Genomic DNA, 14,524 nt, shown 5'->3' on the forward strand with positions numbered 1-14,524 from the left:
CTGCATTGCTGGGGGGTGGGGGTGCAGGGAGACATGAGTTGGACATGAGTGGGGGCCTGGTGGAGGGTGCCCCTGGATGCTGGGGGGCGGGGGTGCAGGGGACATGAGTGGGGGCCTGGTGGAGGCTGCCCCTGCACTGCTGGGGGGTGGGGGTGATGGGAGACATGAGTGGGGGCCTGGTGGAGGCTGCCCCTGCATTGCTGGGGGGTGGGGGTGCAGGGAGACATGAGTTGGACATGAGTGGGGGCCTGGTGGAGGGTGCCCCTGGATGCTGGGGGGCGGGGGTGCAGGGGGACATGAGTGGGGGCCTGGTGGAGGCTTCCCCCGCACTGCTGGGGGGGTGGTGGGAGACATGAGTGGGGGCCTGGAGGAGGCTGGCCCTGGATGCTGGGGGGTGGGGGTGGTGGGAGAAATGAGTGGGGGCCTGGTGGAGTCTGCCCCTGCACTGCTGGGGGGTGGGGGTGATGGGAAACATGAGTGAGGGCCTGGTGGAGGGTGCCCCTGGATGCGGGGGGTGGGGTGGTGGTAGACATGAGTGGGGGCCTGGTTGAGGCTGCCCCTGCACTGCTGGGGGGTGGGGGTGGTGGTAGACATGAGTAGGGGCCTGGTGGAGGCTGCCCCTGCACTGCGGAGGGGTGGGGGTGCAGTGAGACAAGAGTTGGACATGAGTGGGGGCCTGGTGGAGGCTGCCCCTGCACTGCTGGGGGGTGGGGGTGCAGGGAGACATGAGTTGGACATGAGTGGGGGCCTGGTGGAGGGTGCCCCTGGATTCTGGGGGGTGGGGGTGGTGGGAGACATGAGTGGGGGCCTGGTGGAGGCTGCCCCTGGATGCTGTGGGGTGGGGGTGCAGGGGGACATGTGTGGGGTCCTGGTGGAGGGTGCCCCTGGATGCTGGGGGGTGGGGGTGCAGGGGGACATGAGTGGGGCCTGGTGGAGGCTGCCCCTGCACTGCTGGGGGGTGGGGGTGGTGGGAGACATGAGTGGGGGCCTGGTGGAGGCTGCTCCTGCACTAATGGGGGGTGGGGGTGCAGGGAGACATGAGTGGGGGCCTGGTGGAGGGTGCCCCTGGATGTTGAGGGGTGGGGGTGCAGGGGGACATGAGTGGGGGCCTGGTGGAGGCTGCCCCTGCACTGCTGGGGGGTGGGGGTGCAGGGAGACATGAGTTGGACATGAGTGGGGGCCTGGTGGAGGGTGCACCTGGATTCTGGGGGGTGGGGGTGGTGGGAGACATGAGTGGGGGCCTGGTGGAGGCTGCCCCTGGATGCTGTGGGGTGGTGGTGCACGGGGACATGTGTGGGGGCCTGGTGGAGGGTGCCCCTGGATGCTGGGGGGTGGGGGTACAGGGGGAAATGAGTGGGGGCCTGGTGGAGGCTGCCCCTGCACTGCTGGGGGGTGGGGGCATTGGGAGGCATGAGTGGGGGCCTGGTGGAGGCTGCCCCTGGATGCTGGGGGGTGTGGGTGGTGGGAGACATGAGTGGGGGCCTGGTGGAGGCTGCCCCTGCACTGCTGTGGGGTGGGGATGATGGGAGACATGAGTGGGGGCCTGGTGGAGGCTGCCCCTGCACTGCGGGGGGTGGGGGTGATGGGAGACATGAGTGGGGGCCTGGTGGAGGGTGCCCCTGGATGCTGGGGGGTGGGGGCCTGGTGGAGGCTGCCCCTGCACTGCTGGTGGGTGGGGGTGGTGGTAGACATGAGTGGGGGCCTGGTGGAGGCTGCCCCTGCACTGCTGGGGGGTGGGGGTGCAGGGAGACATGAGTTGGACATGAGTGGGGGCCTGGTGGAGGCTGCTCCTGCACTGCTGGGGGGTGGGGGTGCAGGGAGACATGAGTTGGACATGAGTGGGGGCCTGGTGGAGAGTGCCCCTGGATGCTGGGGGGTGGGGGTGGTGGGAGACATGAGTGGGGGCCTGGTGAAGGCTGCCCCTGGATGCTGTGGGGTGGGGGTGCAGGGGTACATGTGTGGGGGACTGGTGGAGGGTGCCCTTGAATGCTGGGGGGTGGGGGTGAAGGGGGACATGAGTGGGGGCCTGGTGGAGGCTGCCCCTGCACTGCTGGTGGGTGGGGGTGATGGGAGACATGAGTGGGGGCCTGGTGGAGGGTGCTCCTGGATGCTGGGGGGTGCGGGTGGTGGGAGACATGAGTGGGGGCCTGGTGGAGGCTGCCCCTGTACTGCTGGGGGGTGGGGGTGCAGGGAGACATGAGTTGGACATGAGTGGGGGCCTGGTGGAGGGTGCCCCTGGATGCTGGGGGGTGGGGGTGCAGGGGGACATGAGTGGGGGCCTGGTGGAGGCTGCCCCTGCACTGCTGGGGGGGGTGGTGGGAGACATGAGTGGGGGCCTGGTGGAGGCTGGCCCTGGATGATGGGGTGTGGGGGTGGTGGGAGAAATGAGTGGGGGCCTGGTGGAGGCTGCCCCTGCACTGCTGGGGGGTGGGGGTGATGGGAAACATGAGTGGGGGCCTGCTGGAGGGTGCCCCTGGATGCTGGGGGGTGGGGTGGTGGTAGACATGAGTGGGGGCCTGGTTGAGGCTGCCCCTGCACTGCTGGGGGGTGGGGGTGGTGGTAGACATGAGTAGGGGCCTGGTGGAGGCTGCCCCTGCACTGCTGGGGGGTGGGGGTGCAGGGAGACAAGAGTTGGACATGAGTGTTGGCCTGGTGGAGGCTGCCCCTGCACTGCTGGGGTGTGGGGGTGCAGGGAGACATGAGTTGGACATGAGTGGGGGCCTGGTGGAGGGTGCCCCTGGATACTGGGGGGTGGGGGTGGTAGGAGACATGAGTGGGGACCTGGTGGAGGCTGCCCCTGGATGCTGTGTGGTGGGGGTGCAGGGGGACATGAGTGGGGTCCTGGTGGAGGGTGCCCCTGGATGCTGGGGGGTGGGGGTGCAGGGGGACATGAGTGGGGCCTGGTGGAGGCTGCCCCTGCACTGCTGGGGGTGGGGGTGGTGGGAGACATGAGTGGGGGCCTGGTGGAGGCTGCTCCTGCACTACTGGGGGGTGGGGGTGCAGGGGGACATGAGTGGGGGCCTGGTGGAGGGTGCCCCTGGATGTTGGGGGGTGGGGGTGCAGGGGGACATGAGTGGGGGCCTGGTGGAGGCTGCCCCTGCACTGCTGGGGGGTGGGGGTGCAGGGAGACATGAGTTGGACATGAGTGGGGGCCTGGTGGAGGGTGCCCCTGGATGCTGGGGGTGGGGGTGGTGGTAGACATGAGTGGGGGCCTGGTGGAGGGTGCCCCTGGTGGCTGGGGGTGCAGGGGGCCATGCGTTGGTGGGCAGTAGTGCAAGGTGACATGTGGGTTGGCTGGGGGGCATGGCCATGGTGGATGGGGTGCCTGCGGGACATGTGCAGGGTTATGCCCCCGTGGTGTGGGCCACCTGCATGGGCCGTGGAGGGTGTAGAGGGAACACCTGGGAGGACCCACACGTGCAATTCACATGTGGTGCTCCCCGCGCACCCCTGGAATACACTTACCCTGATGGAATCGCGTGTGATACTTCCTGCGCACCCCTGAAATACACGTACCCTGCTGCTTTTGCGTGTGATACTTCCCGCGCACCCCTGGAATACACGTACCCTGCTGCTTTTGCGTGTGATACTTCCCGCGCACCCCTGGAATACACGTACCCTGATGGAATCGCGTGTGTTACTTCCCACGCACCCCTGATGTACACGTACCCAGGACAATCGCGTGTGAAACTTCCCGCGAACCACTGAAATACATGTTCCCCGCTTGGCGTTTGTTGTTTGGCAGCCCTGTGAACTGGTCCAGGGTTAGCGCAGCCCTTTGCGATGATTTGGGGATTTTGAAGGCTTTTCCTTGCACGAGGGCGTTCTTTGGGGCGTAACTGGCGCTGCTGCAGGGTCGCTGCGCCACTCTGCGCCACGGCTGGTTTCGGAGGCTAAAATCCATGAATACGCTGTGCGATGAAAAGGATTTTTTCGCATGCGGCTGGCGCAGTGTATCGCACGGGGACACTGTGCGCCAGCCGCGTGCGCCACTTTTGCGCAAACTTCTATGAATTACCCTGTCAACCTCCAGCTTTTATACGTTTGAATTTCAGCTGTCGAAGAGGCTGTGCATAGGGCGTTCTTGTGGACATTTAAGAGTGAACTTTAATGATTTACTGAGAGAGCTAGGGTGGAGCAGAGCTGGAGAGGCACCTGTGCGGATAGACAGCGTTTTAAAGATAATCCATTCCCAAATTGGGAACCAGTGTACGGCTCTTCTTGCAACAGAGATGTGATCACTTTTGAACATGTTAAGAACTGCTTATAGTGATTGTTATTTATGATCTGCAGCTTCTGGAGGATTTGAGACGTGGTGCCAGCAAAGAGGACATTACAGTAGTCGAGCCCTGGAGCCAGTGACTACTCGTGCAATGATTAAACAACTGCCTGGGATAAAAAGGGCCTTGATGCATTTATCAGTTTTGTCATGTTGGTATCAGAGGAAGCAATGGCATTCACTTGGCGAGTCAGTGAGAGGGTGGCATCAAGGTAGACACCTAGCATCTTCACTGAGGTGGCGACAGGGAGCTGGATGCCGTCAATTTTGAATGTAGTGTATTGGACGTTGAGCTTTTTCAGCACTGCAGAAGGCCCTACAAGCAGTACCTCTTTCTTATCGTCATTCAGACAGAGACAGAGAAACACCATCCAGGCCTGGATGGCGGCTGTGTGTGCATCGTTAAGGCTGCTGGTATCTTCTGAGTAAATATTGAAAAGTGGGAGATGAATTTGTGTATCATCGGCATAGTTAGTATAGGCTATGCCGATAGAGTCTAAAAGGTGAAAGAGAGGGTTGATGAAGATATTATAGAGAGTGGGGGATACACAAGACCCTTGTGGTACTCCACATGGGATCAGTGCCAGTGGGGCACTGGCATTTTGTGCAACCACTCTCATAGCTCTCTCTTCTACAAAGTAAACAATCCATGTTGTAACTCCGGTGAGAAGTTGGCCGAAGTGGTGGGGTGGTAGCAGAGGTTTTTATGATCGACCATTTCAAATGCTCCCGACAGATCAAGAAGAAGAAGGGCAGGCTTCCACTCATCCCTGATCTCATCCTGATCTCATCCAGCTGTTTTTAAGGTCAAAAAGTGTTGATTCAATGCCATTGCCTGGGAAGCCTGGTGCACTGCTAAAATGAGGTACATTTTCAAGTAGTGCTGAATTTGTATGTAAGCCACTCGGTTTAACAGTTTTGCTAAGAATGAGGCAGTAGTGATAGGCTGGTAGTTATTTGGGACTGCTGGGTTCAGCGAAGGTTTTTTTTAGCAATGGGAGTATCCAGGTTTCCTTAAGGCTCAAGGCCACTATTCCTGCAGCAAAGGAGACATTAATGAAGGTAGTGGTCAAAGTTGCCAGGATTTCAGAGCAGTCCGTGATGATAGTGGCCAGGCATACATCGCCTTTGCATCTAGAGGGTTTCAGGCTATTTAAAGTAGGTAGGGCTTCCAGCTCTGAAACCTTTTTAAAGCGTAACTGAGGGTAGTCTTGACGGGTGGCTGTAAGTGAAAAGGCAGTGGCTGAGACAAGTTGATAGGGTTTCAAAGTAGCTTGTGTAACAAGGATTTGTTTATGTAGTGTGCTAATTTTGTTGAGCATTGCATTTTGTATATTGGTGCACCAGGATTCGTCCTTGGTGAAAGTGGGGGGAGGGGCTGCAGGAACTTCAAGTTCCTGAGGATGGTGAAAATCTCTCTGGTGTTAGATTTTGGACTGTCATTTCTAGAATTAAAGGTAGTGGATTTTGCACACATGATTGTTTGTTTGTACAGCTTAGATGCCTTTGTGAACACCAATCTGAAGGTGTCTGATAGTGTTTTTTTCCCAGAACGACTCAGTAATCCGTTTGTTAGAGCAGAGTTCTAGGACCTCGGAGGTAAACCATGAGTTAATATGACTGGCAGGTTTGGCTTTGCAGTGAGTTAGGGGGTCATTGCTGTCCACTGCAGTAATCAGGGTCAGGGCGTAGAGATCCACCAAAATGTTATGGTCATTGGAGAGAGGAAGCCCTTGTTTGAGCGTGTTAAGCAAGGGTAAAATGCGGACTTTACTAATTTTACGTGAGCTGTGTGCCAATGAAGCCAGCAAAGGTAGGGTGGCGGGTTTGGTTTGCTTAATGTGTGGGATGGTGAAAGCAATAATGTGGTGGTCTGACCATGGACAAAGGGAATTGGAGCAGATAGGTCTGCAATCCAATCCAACGTGCAGCTTTTGGCATGGGCGAGAGCTCTAATGCAGTGCTTAAAATCTAGTGCATTGAGGGCATTTGCAACTGAGGAAGCATGAAGGTCAGAAGCATCATTAAGGGCCACATTTTGGTTGCCTAAGAGGATTGCTTTTGACATGGCCTGGTGTATGGTCATTTCATCTCAAACCATTGCATCTAATGCCATTCCATTGAAATGTTTCCATCACATTTTCTTTCCATCGAATGCATTTTTTTTCTTTTTTTGCCCCCCCCAAAAAAACTGTTTTTTATCCTTTAAAATACACCTGAACAAAAAGTACCCCTTTACCCCCCAAAAATATGCATTAGATGGACATTTTTTAGATGGAAAGAATTTGATGGAATGGCATTAGATGCAATGGTTTTAGATGAATTGACTAGATACCCATGACCTTGATGTTGTCTCTGAAGGAAAAGAGTAGGATTTCTTCGAAGATTAGGATTGGACCCGGTTGCCAGTAGATAACATGGATTGAGATAGTCTTTGTATGTGAAGTGGTCAATTTAATTGAGAGGATGTCACAATTCCCCTCCAAGGAGGTGTTGAACGGCCTTATGAGACGGGAGTCTTTAGCTATAAGAGCAACCCTTCCGCCTCTACCATTGTGTCCGTCATTCATATATATGGGGAAGCCTCTGGGGACAGCTAGAGACATGGCTGGACAAGAGGCATCAGGTAGCCAAGGCATCTAAGTTAAGAGTGCTAAAGAGGTCATTGATGTCTAGCACATGGGCAGGTAGGGAGTGTGTGTTGACTAAGTCACAGTTGAGCAAAGGGCAGAGGGCCTTGGCTATTTGGGATTTGAGGAAAAAACTAGTCATGATGGGGTGGAGACACCTAGCGAGGCCAGAAATGACAGAATTGTGTGTACATTTTCCTCAGGGCTGTCTACAATCAATGCTCGGCATAGTATACATTTAGCATGGCTGTCTACATTTTGTACAGGGCTGTTTACCAACAATGCAGTTCATAATACATATTTAGCAGGTATGTCTAAATTTAGTACAGGGCTGCCTACCAACGATGCAGTGCAAGATACATATTTAGCAGGGCTGTCTACAATTAGTTCAGGGCCGTCTACCGAATGCAGTGCAAGATACATATTTAACAGGGCTGTCCACATTTAGTTCTGGGCTGCAAAATAAGTGAAAGGCACACCTGAGATGATCAAATGCATCTCCAAACATGCTTAAGTGAGAAACTTTGTGAAGCAAGCCTAATGTATTGTATTTGGAATGCAAAACTCACAATGGCATGTGTGCATGTGTTTATTTAAATATATATAGTGGTCCTTACATCAGAAAAAAACACACACATATGCACACTCATGTAGTCAGACACTGAGACACACACCCACACACATATTTATATTACTAAAATGTGGCACCAAATAAAATTCATATGTACAATACATTTCAATTAATGTTACTATCCTTGGTGCATATACCATCTAAATAACAACACCTTCAAATGACTTAAAAATTAACAAGTATGTCTCGCTTAAAGTAATCGAGACGGATCTCTCAAAGAACTCTCCTTTGCCAATTTTTTCAATAATCTATCCACTGTGCTCAATGCTTTGACTAATACAATTACAAATGTTCTCCCAAATATCACCTCATGATAAAATCTTCCAGCAAGAGATGACACATACCAAATACATGGGTGATGGCTGAACTGAGAGTAACAAAATCAGGCTATTAATTGTCATATGAAATAATTGTTCTAATGTATCTGAAAACTTTAATTAGCTAGCAAAATACAGCCGTATTCAGTGGTCTTCAAACTACATGCCAAAACAACTTCATTATTTTGGGTAAGTTTACTGGGACGGAAGCCAAACCAATATCCTGTTAAATCCTCATCAGACTGGATTTTATCACCAGGATGTATCACATTTTTACTGACCAACCAGTCAAATAGCTAGCCATGGTAATTCAATGATACGCCAGATGGCTCATTGCCTACAAACTAAACTATGGATACATTAAATATTCTCTGAATTCATCCGTTAAATAAAGTAGTGGCTACCAGCAATGTTCTGGATCACCAAATGGCCGTTGGCTCCCTAAAAATGTAAATCTTATTTCCCACGATTTTGAAGGAGATTTTGTCATCAACTTTAATTCTTTTTCTGGGTTCATACTGAGTTCTCAACTTCTGGAGACATGCTAGGATCACAATCTCCTTAGAAATCCATTTGCTGATGCTATTGATTTGTTATCCTTCAGACTCACATCTCACTGAACGTTGGAGGGCAAATTTCTAAAAAAGGAAATTAGCGCCTCATAAAAGGAAATGTTTAAAGAATTAGCTGTGCACTTAGAGACAGGCATGGTTGGCGTAAAACAAGAACAGATCACAGGTATACTAACAGCCATTATTGTTGATCAGCAAAGCAAGATGGATGCTGAAGGGCCTGAAAATGTGATTCTTCTAGCTTTTTTGGCTGCCTTCAACACATGTGATCATCACATTATGATCAGTCACCTATATTAACGCAGTTTCCTAGGATTACGGTGCAAAAGAAAAATCTGTCTGACAGATTGAAATTGAACATTATTACTCCATTCACCACAAAATGCATCCCATCACATGTGGAGTAGCACAGGGAGCTGAACTTTCAACCCCTTTTGTTTACCAATTTTCATAGCCCATGGTAGCTCCGGTAATTTGTAATATATGTTTGAATGGAGAAAATGACAGATTAATGCTAACCTAAATGGCTGAAGTGAGTCCAAAGCCTCTTTGGAAAATAATGTGCCATACACTGTAGCTTTTCCTGACTAAATATAGGTTGTTTATGATGCTACTGTTTTTTCCAAATGTTGATACGCTTATGTTTAGATCTCTTTGGGTGCACACATTCATCTGTTTTGCCTCCACGACTCTATGTGGTTATCATAGACGCGTAGCAGATCTACTGAGGTGGTAGAGACATCCAATTAAGAGGCACATCGTTATCTCTCTCCTCCTAACATGGAGCGTCGGTATTGCATTTCTCCACGAGATGCATCTCCCCAAGTAGGAATTGACCAAACTCAAGAGGCAGTTGGTTGGCAAGATCTTATTTTTCCTGGCTACTGTCAAACATTGGGGGTGCAGCAATATTCCTAGACAAGTACATTATGGCCATGGGCAACTCCCCCCATTCAGATGGTGATTGCTGGTGAGCACACACAATAAATAACCAACCTTTAGCACTATCTAATCCACATGAGCCTATTTGTAAGATGATGGGTATACATTATCACACTACTCCTAGAATGTACTCCATCCCCTTTGATTACTTGTGGAGATTGCAATACATTTCCAGATGTCATGATAGACAGGACGTCCCTTTGCAGCCTTCATGCCTCACAAGGCCTTCAAAGTATGCATGAAACACACTGATCTACAGGATGTATGTTGGGTATTTCACAGATAAGAAAAGCCATGTACTATCATCGCCCAAATTCACAACTCTTCTTCTTGTTTAGACTGTATCTTCAGTAGTACATTGCTAATATCTAGCATGATAAATGCAGACATTGCTGCTCAACTCAACAGCCACTTGTGAAAATGCTGCTGAAGCTAACCTGCCAATATAATCTTACCAACAGATGCTGTATTATGCTGCTATACTTAATAACCCCATAGTTTCCATCAACATCAGAAATAACATTATAATTGTTCTATATAAAGCTCCTTGAAGACTCAATTGTTCACAACACCTGGTATGCCTGCAATCCTGCTCTATATGGCCATACAATTGAGTTGACACCCCATGCAACTAATCAATGTGCTTGCCCAACAATGCAAGTTAATACAGAAAACTGAACATCGAGAAGGCCTATTTTGCAAATCAATCTGATTCCAATTCATATGCCTTATGGAACTAGAGTAAACTTCCAATCATGAATAACTCTGTCTGTGTCAAATTGACTTCTGCTCTGCAGGAGTACAATGATGAGTAAATGCCTACAAAGCCCTCACACTTCTACAAACCAAGGGTGAGCCCAATCATAATGGTAAAACAGGTGCAGTGAAGAGATATACATCCCTCGCCTTTTGTGGTAACGTGGCCTTGCGAAGGATATTCTCTCAGGATGGGTATAAATGTGCAACAGTAGCAAACCAAACAATAAAGTATAACAGTCCAAAATATGAATGTCCAATCCATGTTCTATGAAAAACACATACTTTAATTAAATACACCGTATGCAACGATAATACATTGGAAAAAACAACCCCTGTAGAAAAAATACAGACAGCGAGATGCAGCTCTCTGGGAAATGAGACCGAGGAGAAAAGGCATAAAAAAACGCAATGTTCAAAAAGGATATTTTCTTGAGTTGAAAAATGGTTTATGATACCCAGCAAGTCGCTAGGGCTGAATATGGACCAGGATCAAAACAATGCCCTCCCACCCCCCACCCTAGGTCTACAGTTTTGCTGGGAGCAGCAGAGACACTCTTGCTGTGGGGGGTGCGGATACATAAAACCATTCCACACGTGAGCAAGGCTTACAAGGCTGATACATTGTGATTTCAATGTGAAATGATTTCAACAATTTTGAGCGATACTAGCCATCATAACTTAAACTCAGGTAGGGTTTATATTTACTGTTTAACATGCAACCAGGATAGGTACACTCATGGTTATGTGGTTTTGGGAACAGGGCCGCATGTCTTAAATGCAGCCACTGCACTGTGGAGACTGAGTGCCACTGCTGTCACTGCAGTTGCAAAGGGGACACCTGCAACCTCTAAATAATCTTCTATGTGCTCTATTATCAAAATAACAGCAGTTTCAGAGTGCCCATCAGACCACCGATGTGGACATGGTTTGGGATTGGAAATCCAAAACAAAGAGCAGAACAAACATCACTAGCATGCCTCACATTATTTGTGAGGAAAGCTATCAACAAAGGTCAGGATAGTCAGTGGAAGCTGGGCAACATCCTCTCCACCCAGATTTCCAATGTGCAGCAACCCAATGTAGTTCTGGTAGAGTCACAGGAATGCGTACAGGATTCTTCCTAACTTTTAGAAGAAGCCATGAAGAACAGGACACCCGTAGCCTCTTGTGATATTGTCTGGGCTGTAGACTCAGAGCTCACAAGTCCCAAATGCAACAAATCCATGACAGGAGTGAACATTATGATGATCACAAACTCCAGGAATCTTCTTACCATTATTTCAAACCAAACGTGTGAGGACAAACTACAGACCATGGTTGGCAACCTTTGTTCCCCTACATAATTCCCTCTGCCTATTAAGGCAACCTCATTGGCAATGTGGGCTGGTATGCGGTGGAGGAAGGATTCCTTTTTATAATGATAAAAGTGTGGCTATTGTTTAAAATGTAAACCTTACACACACGCACACATATCAAAAGAAACAGCAATTAAGACATGCATTTGATAGATTATACTTTATCACTGCATTTCATCGTGTTACCCTCTTGTTCCTACATACATGACAAATTGATGGTTACCTAAAAATTACACAACTCTTGTCCCTTCTTTGTTGCCATATCAATCGTGCACCAAAATGTCATCAAGGCAATAACAAATGACACGTGGGTCCCTGCACTGCAGCGTATCCGGAATCTGTCAGTATCAATACATGAAGAGCAATGTCTACTTCTCTTTCTTAAAAAAACAAAAACGCTCTGTTCTGTGGGAGCATCTCACCTTGAAGTAGTAGGTGTCTACTGACTTCTAATATACCCCTCGTTTTACACAATCTACATATCCTATTTTCAAGGGAGATTCCCAGTCTAGTGCCCATCGCAGACAGGCATGGTAATTGATTCCAGTATCATTTTAAAAATAAACGCCATAATATTGGACTAGGACAGTTTGAAAGGTACGGCTGCATTTGAACCACCAGATTCGTAGAAATAACTAAATCCGGAGTGGATTTTTTTTTGTCAGAGCCAATTCAATATTGTAGATATTGTCCCATCTACTAGCCTTGATTTATAACTGGTTGATGAGCTGTTCATAACTGAAATTCCAAGCAATATTCCAGTATATGGTCTTACAAATGTGAGACCTTTTCTTATCCATACATATTTATAAGAGTTAATAACTTACCCTAAGAGGCTGGGTGGTAGGTATGCTAGTGCACCCTTATATATTGTGCTGCTTCTCTTATCATAGCCTTAGTGAAACAAGATAGATGACCAGGCTCTAGTCTGGTATGTAGAATTGGTGTACCATTCGGAAGACATAGTAGCTTTCACCATATGTTCTCCTCAATACAATCTGGTCTGCTTCTAGGGTGTTAGCACCTCACAGCCATATCATATAGTAAGGTGGGTACTGGCCTACTTCTAAAAACCTGAATAATACCATGTATAGTAGCAAAACAAAACTAAATAATGGAACCCTGGACATATTGAAGTACTTTTTACATGCCAATGTGGAAATCTCCCGTTTCATTCTTGCCTGGAAATCTGGGTGCATGCCATCATCTCCCAGGAGTGGTGCAACCTGCCAGGTGTTGACAGATAAAAAAGGCCGTCTTTCAGTGATAGGTCTCTCCTATCATAAAGGGATCTGCGTGATTTTACCGAACCCAAAGGTTTGCATCCCAAAAGTTTGAATTGTTTTTTTTTTTTGTAAATGTTCCGCAAATATATATGTACGGAAAGATCCCCCACCGCCCCCCACCTTACCCCTATACATTTTTATACACTTTACCCCCCCACATATATATATGGGGAAAATTGGGGGGGCAGACTTTTGGAGTCGAACTTTTGGGATTCAGTCCTTTTGTACAATACGTCATAAAGTAGGATTTCTTTTTCATTTTGAAGGGCTCAAGGCATTCCTGTGCTCACATCCTTCAGAAATTGCATTTATCTGTGAATATCATGCAAATAATAGCATTAATAATATTAGCATTCATATTTTATTTTATTCATTTAATTCATTTTATTTCTTTTATTTATTTGTTACATTTGTTAAACGCCCAGACCCTGGGTGATCACAGCGTTGTTACAGACATCGTATGGTCAACAGTGTTACAATTACATGAAAACAAAACTGATAAATTAGTTAAACACAGGTATGTACAATGCATGGTTACTTTCATTACATTACACATTCTGGTCTAGTATTGGTTAAATAGCCAGGTATTTAGTAGTTTTTTTAAACATTGGAAGGAGTCTTCACTTGTACTGTTAGTTGAAAGCTCATTCCATAGTTTCGGGGCCATGACTAGGAAGCTACTACCTCCTGCTCTGGAACCTTTGAATTGGGGGACATCAGGGAGTGATTTAGTGTTGGATCTAAGCATTCTCTTGGATACTTTTTTGCTTAAAGAATTGTTCTGGTAGATGGGAGCTTTACTGGCGAGGCATTTATGTGTAATACACAATGCTTTAAAGATGCTTTAAAGATAATCCTTGCTTTGATGGGTAACCAATGTGTCTCCCTCCTAATGTTAGAGATGTGGTCAGACATTTTGATTCCTAAGGCCGCTCGTAGCACTTTATTATACTCCTAGAGTTTTGACCTGGTTCAATATTGGGATTAGTGATCCATCAATATTAATTGCTGAGTAGTCCGAGTGGAGTGCGCTGATTTTCTTTTGGGAGCCCACAATGAGAATTTCAGTTTTCTCATCATTAAGGCAGAGGCTATTCAATGCCATCCAATTTTGGATTATTGAGTAGATTTTATTGATTGTTGAGGTATCCTGATCATAGTCCCCTGAGATTGGGATGAGTATCTGGGTGTCATCTGCAAAATTGGTGTAGATGACACCCATGGCATCCAGTACTGAGAAGAGGAGCTTTGTGTGTGCATTATATAGTGTGGGTGAAAGGTAAGACCCTTGGGGTAACCCAATGGGGACTGGTATGTGATCCGCTGCCTGTTTGCCAATGCTTACTCTTGATGTACGTTCAGCTAGAAAGGATTTCACCCTCAGGGTGGCATCGTTAGAAGAGCACAAATCCTTGGCTAGCGTGGCGTCAGTTTGTCATGGTCCACCAAATCAAAGGCTGTGGATAGATCTAATAGTAGTAGTGCCGAGTTTACCTGAATCCTTAATGGTGTCTATCTGGCTTTTCAGATCTAGGAGAGCTGTTTCTGTACTGTGGTTAGGCCTGAATCCCAATTGTCTGTCTCTGAGGAGTAGGTTCTTTTCAAGATGGGCTTGGATTTTATTATACGCTATTTTGTCAAAGATCTTGAGCAGAAATGGTACCGTGGTTATTGGACGGTAGTTAGTAGGTAGATACTGTTGCATCAAGAGATGGTTTATTTAGTAAAGGGGTTACCCACAATTATTTTATGC

The sequence above is a fragment of the Ambystoma mexicanum genome, chromosome 5p (assembly GCF_040938575.1).
Source record: "Ambystoma mexicanum isolate Mex_15411 chromosome 5p, UKY_AmexF1_1, whole genome shotgun sequence".
Classification (NCBI taxonomy): domain Eukaryota; kingdom Metazoa; phylum Chordata; class Amphibia; order Caudata; family Ambystomatidae; genus Ambystoma; species Ambystoma mexicanum.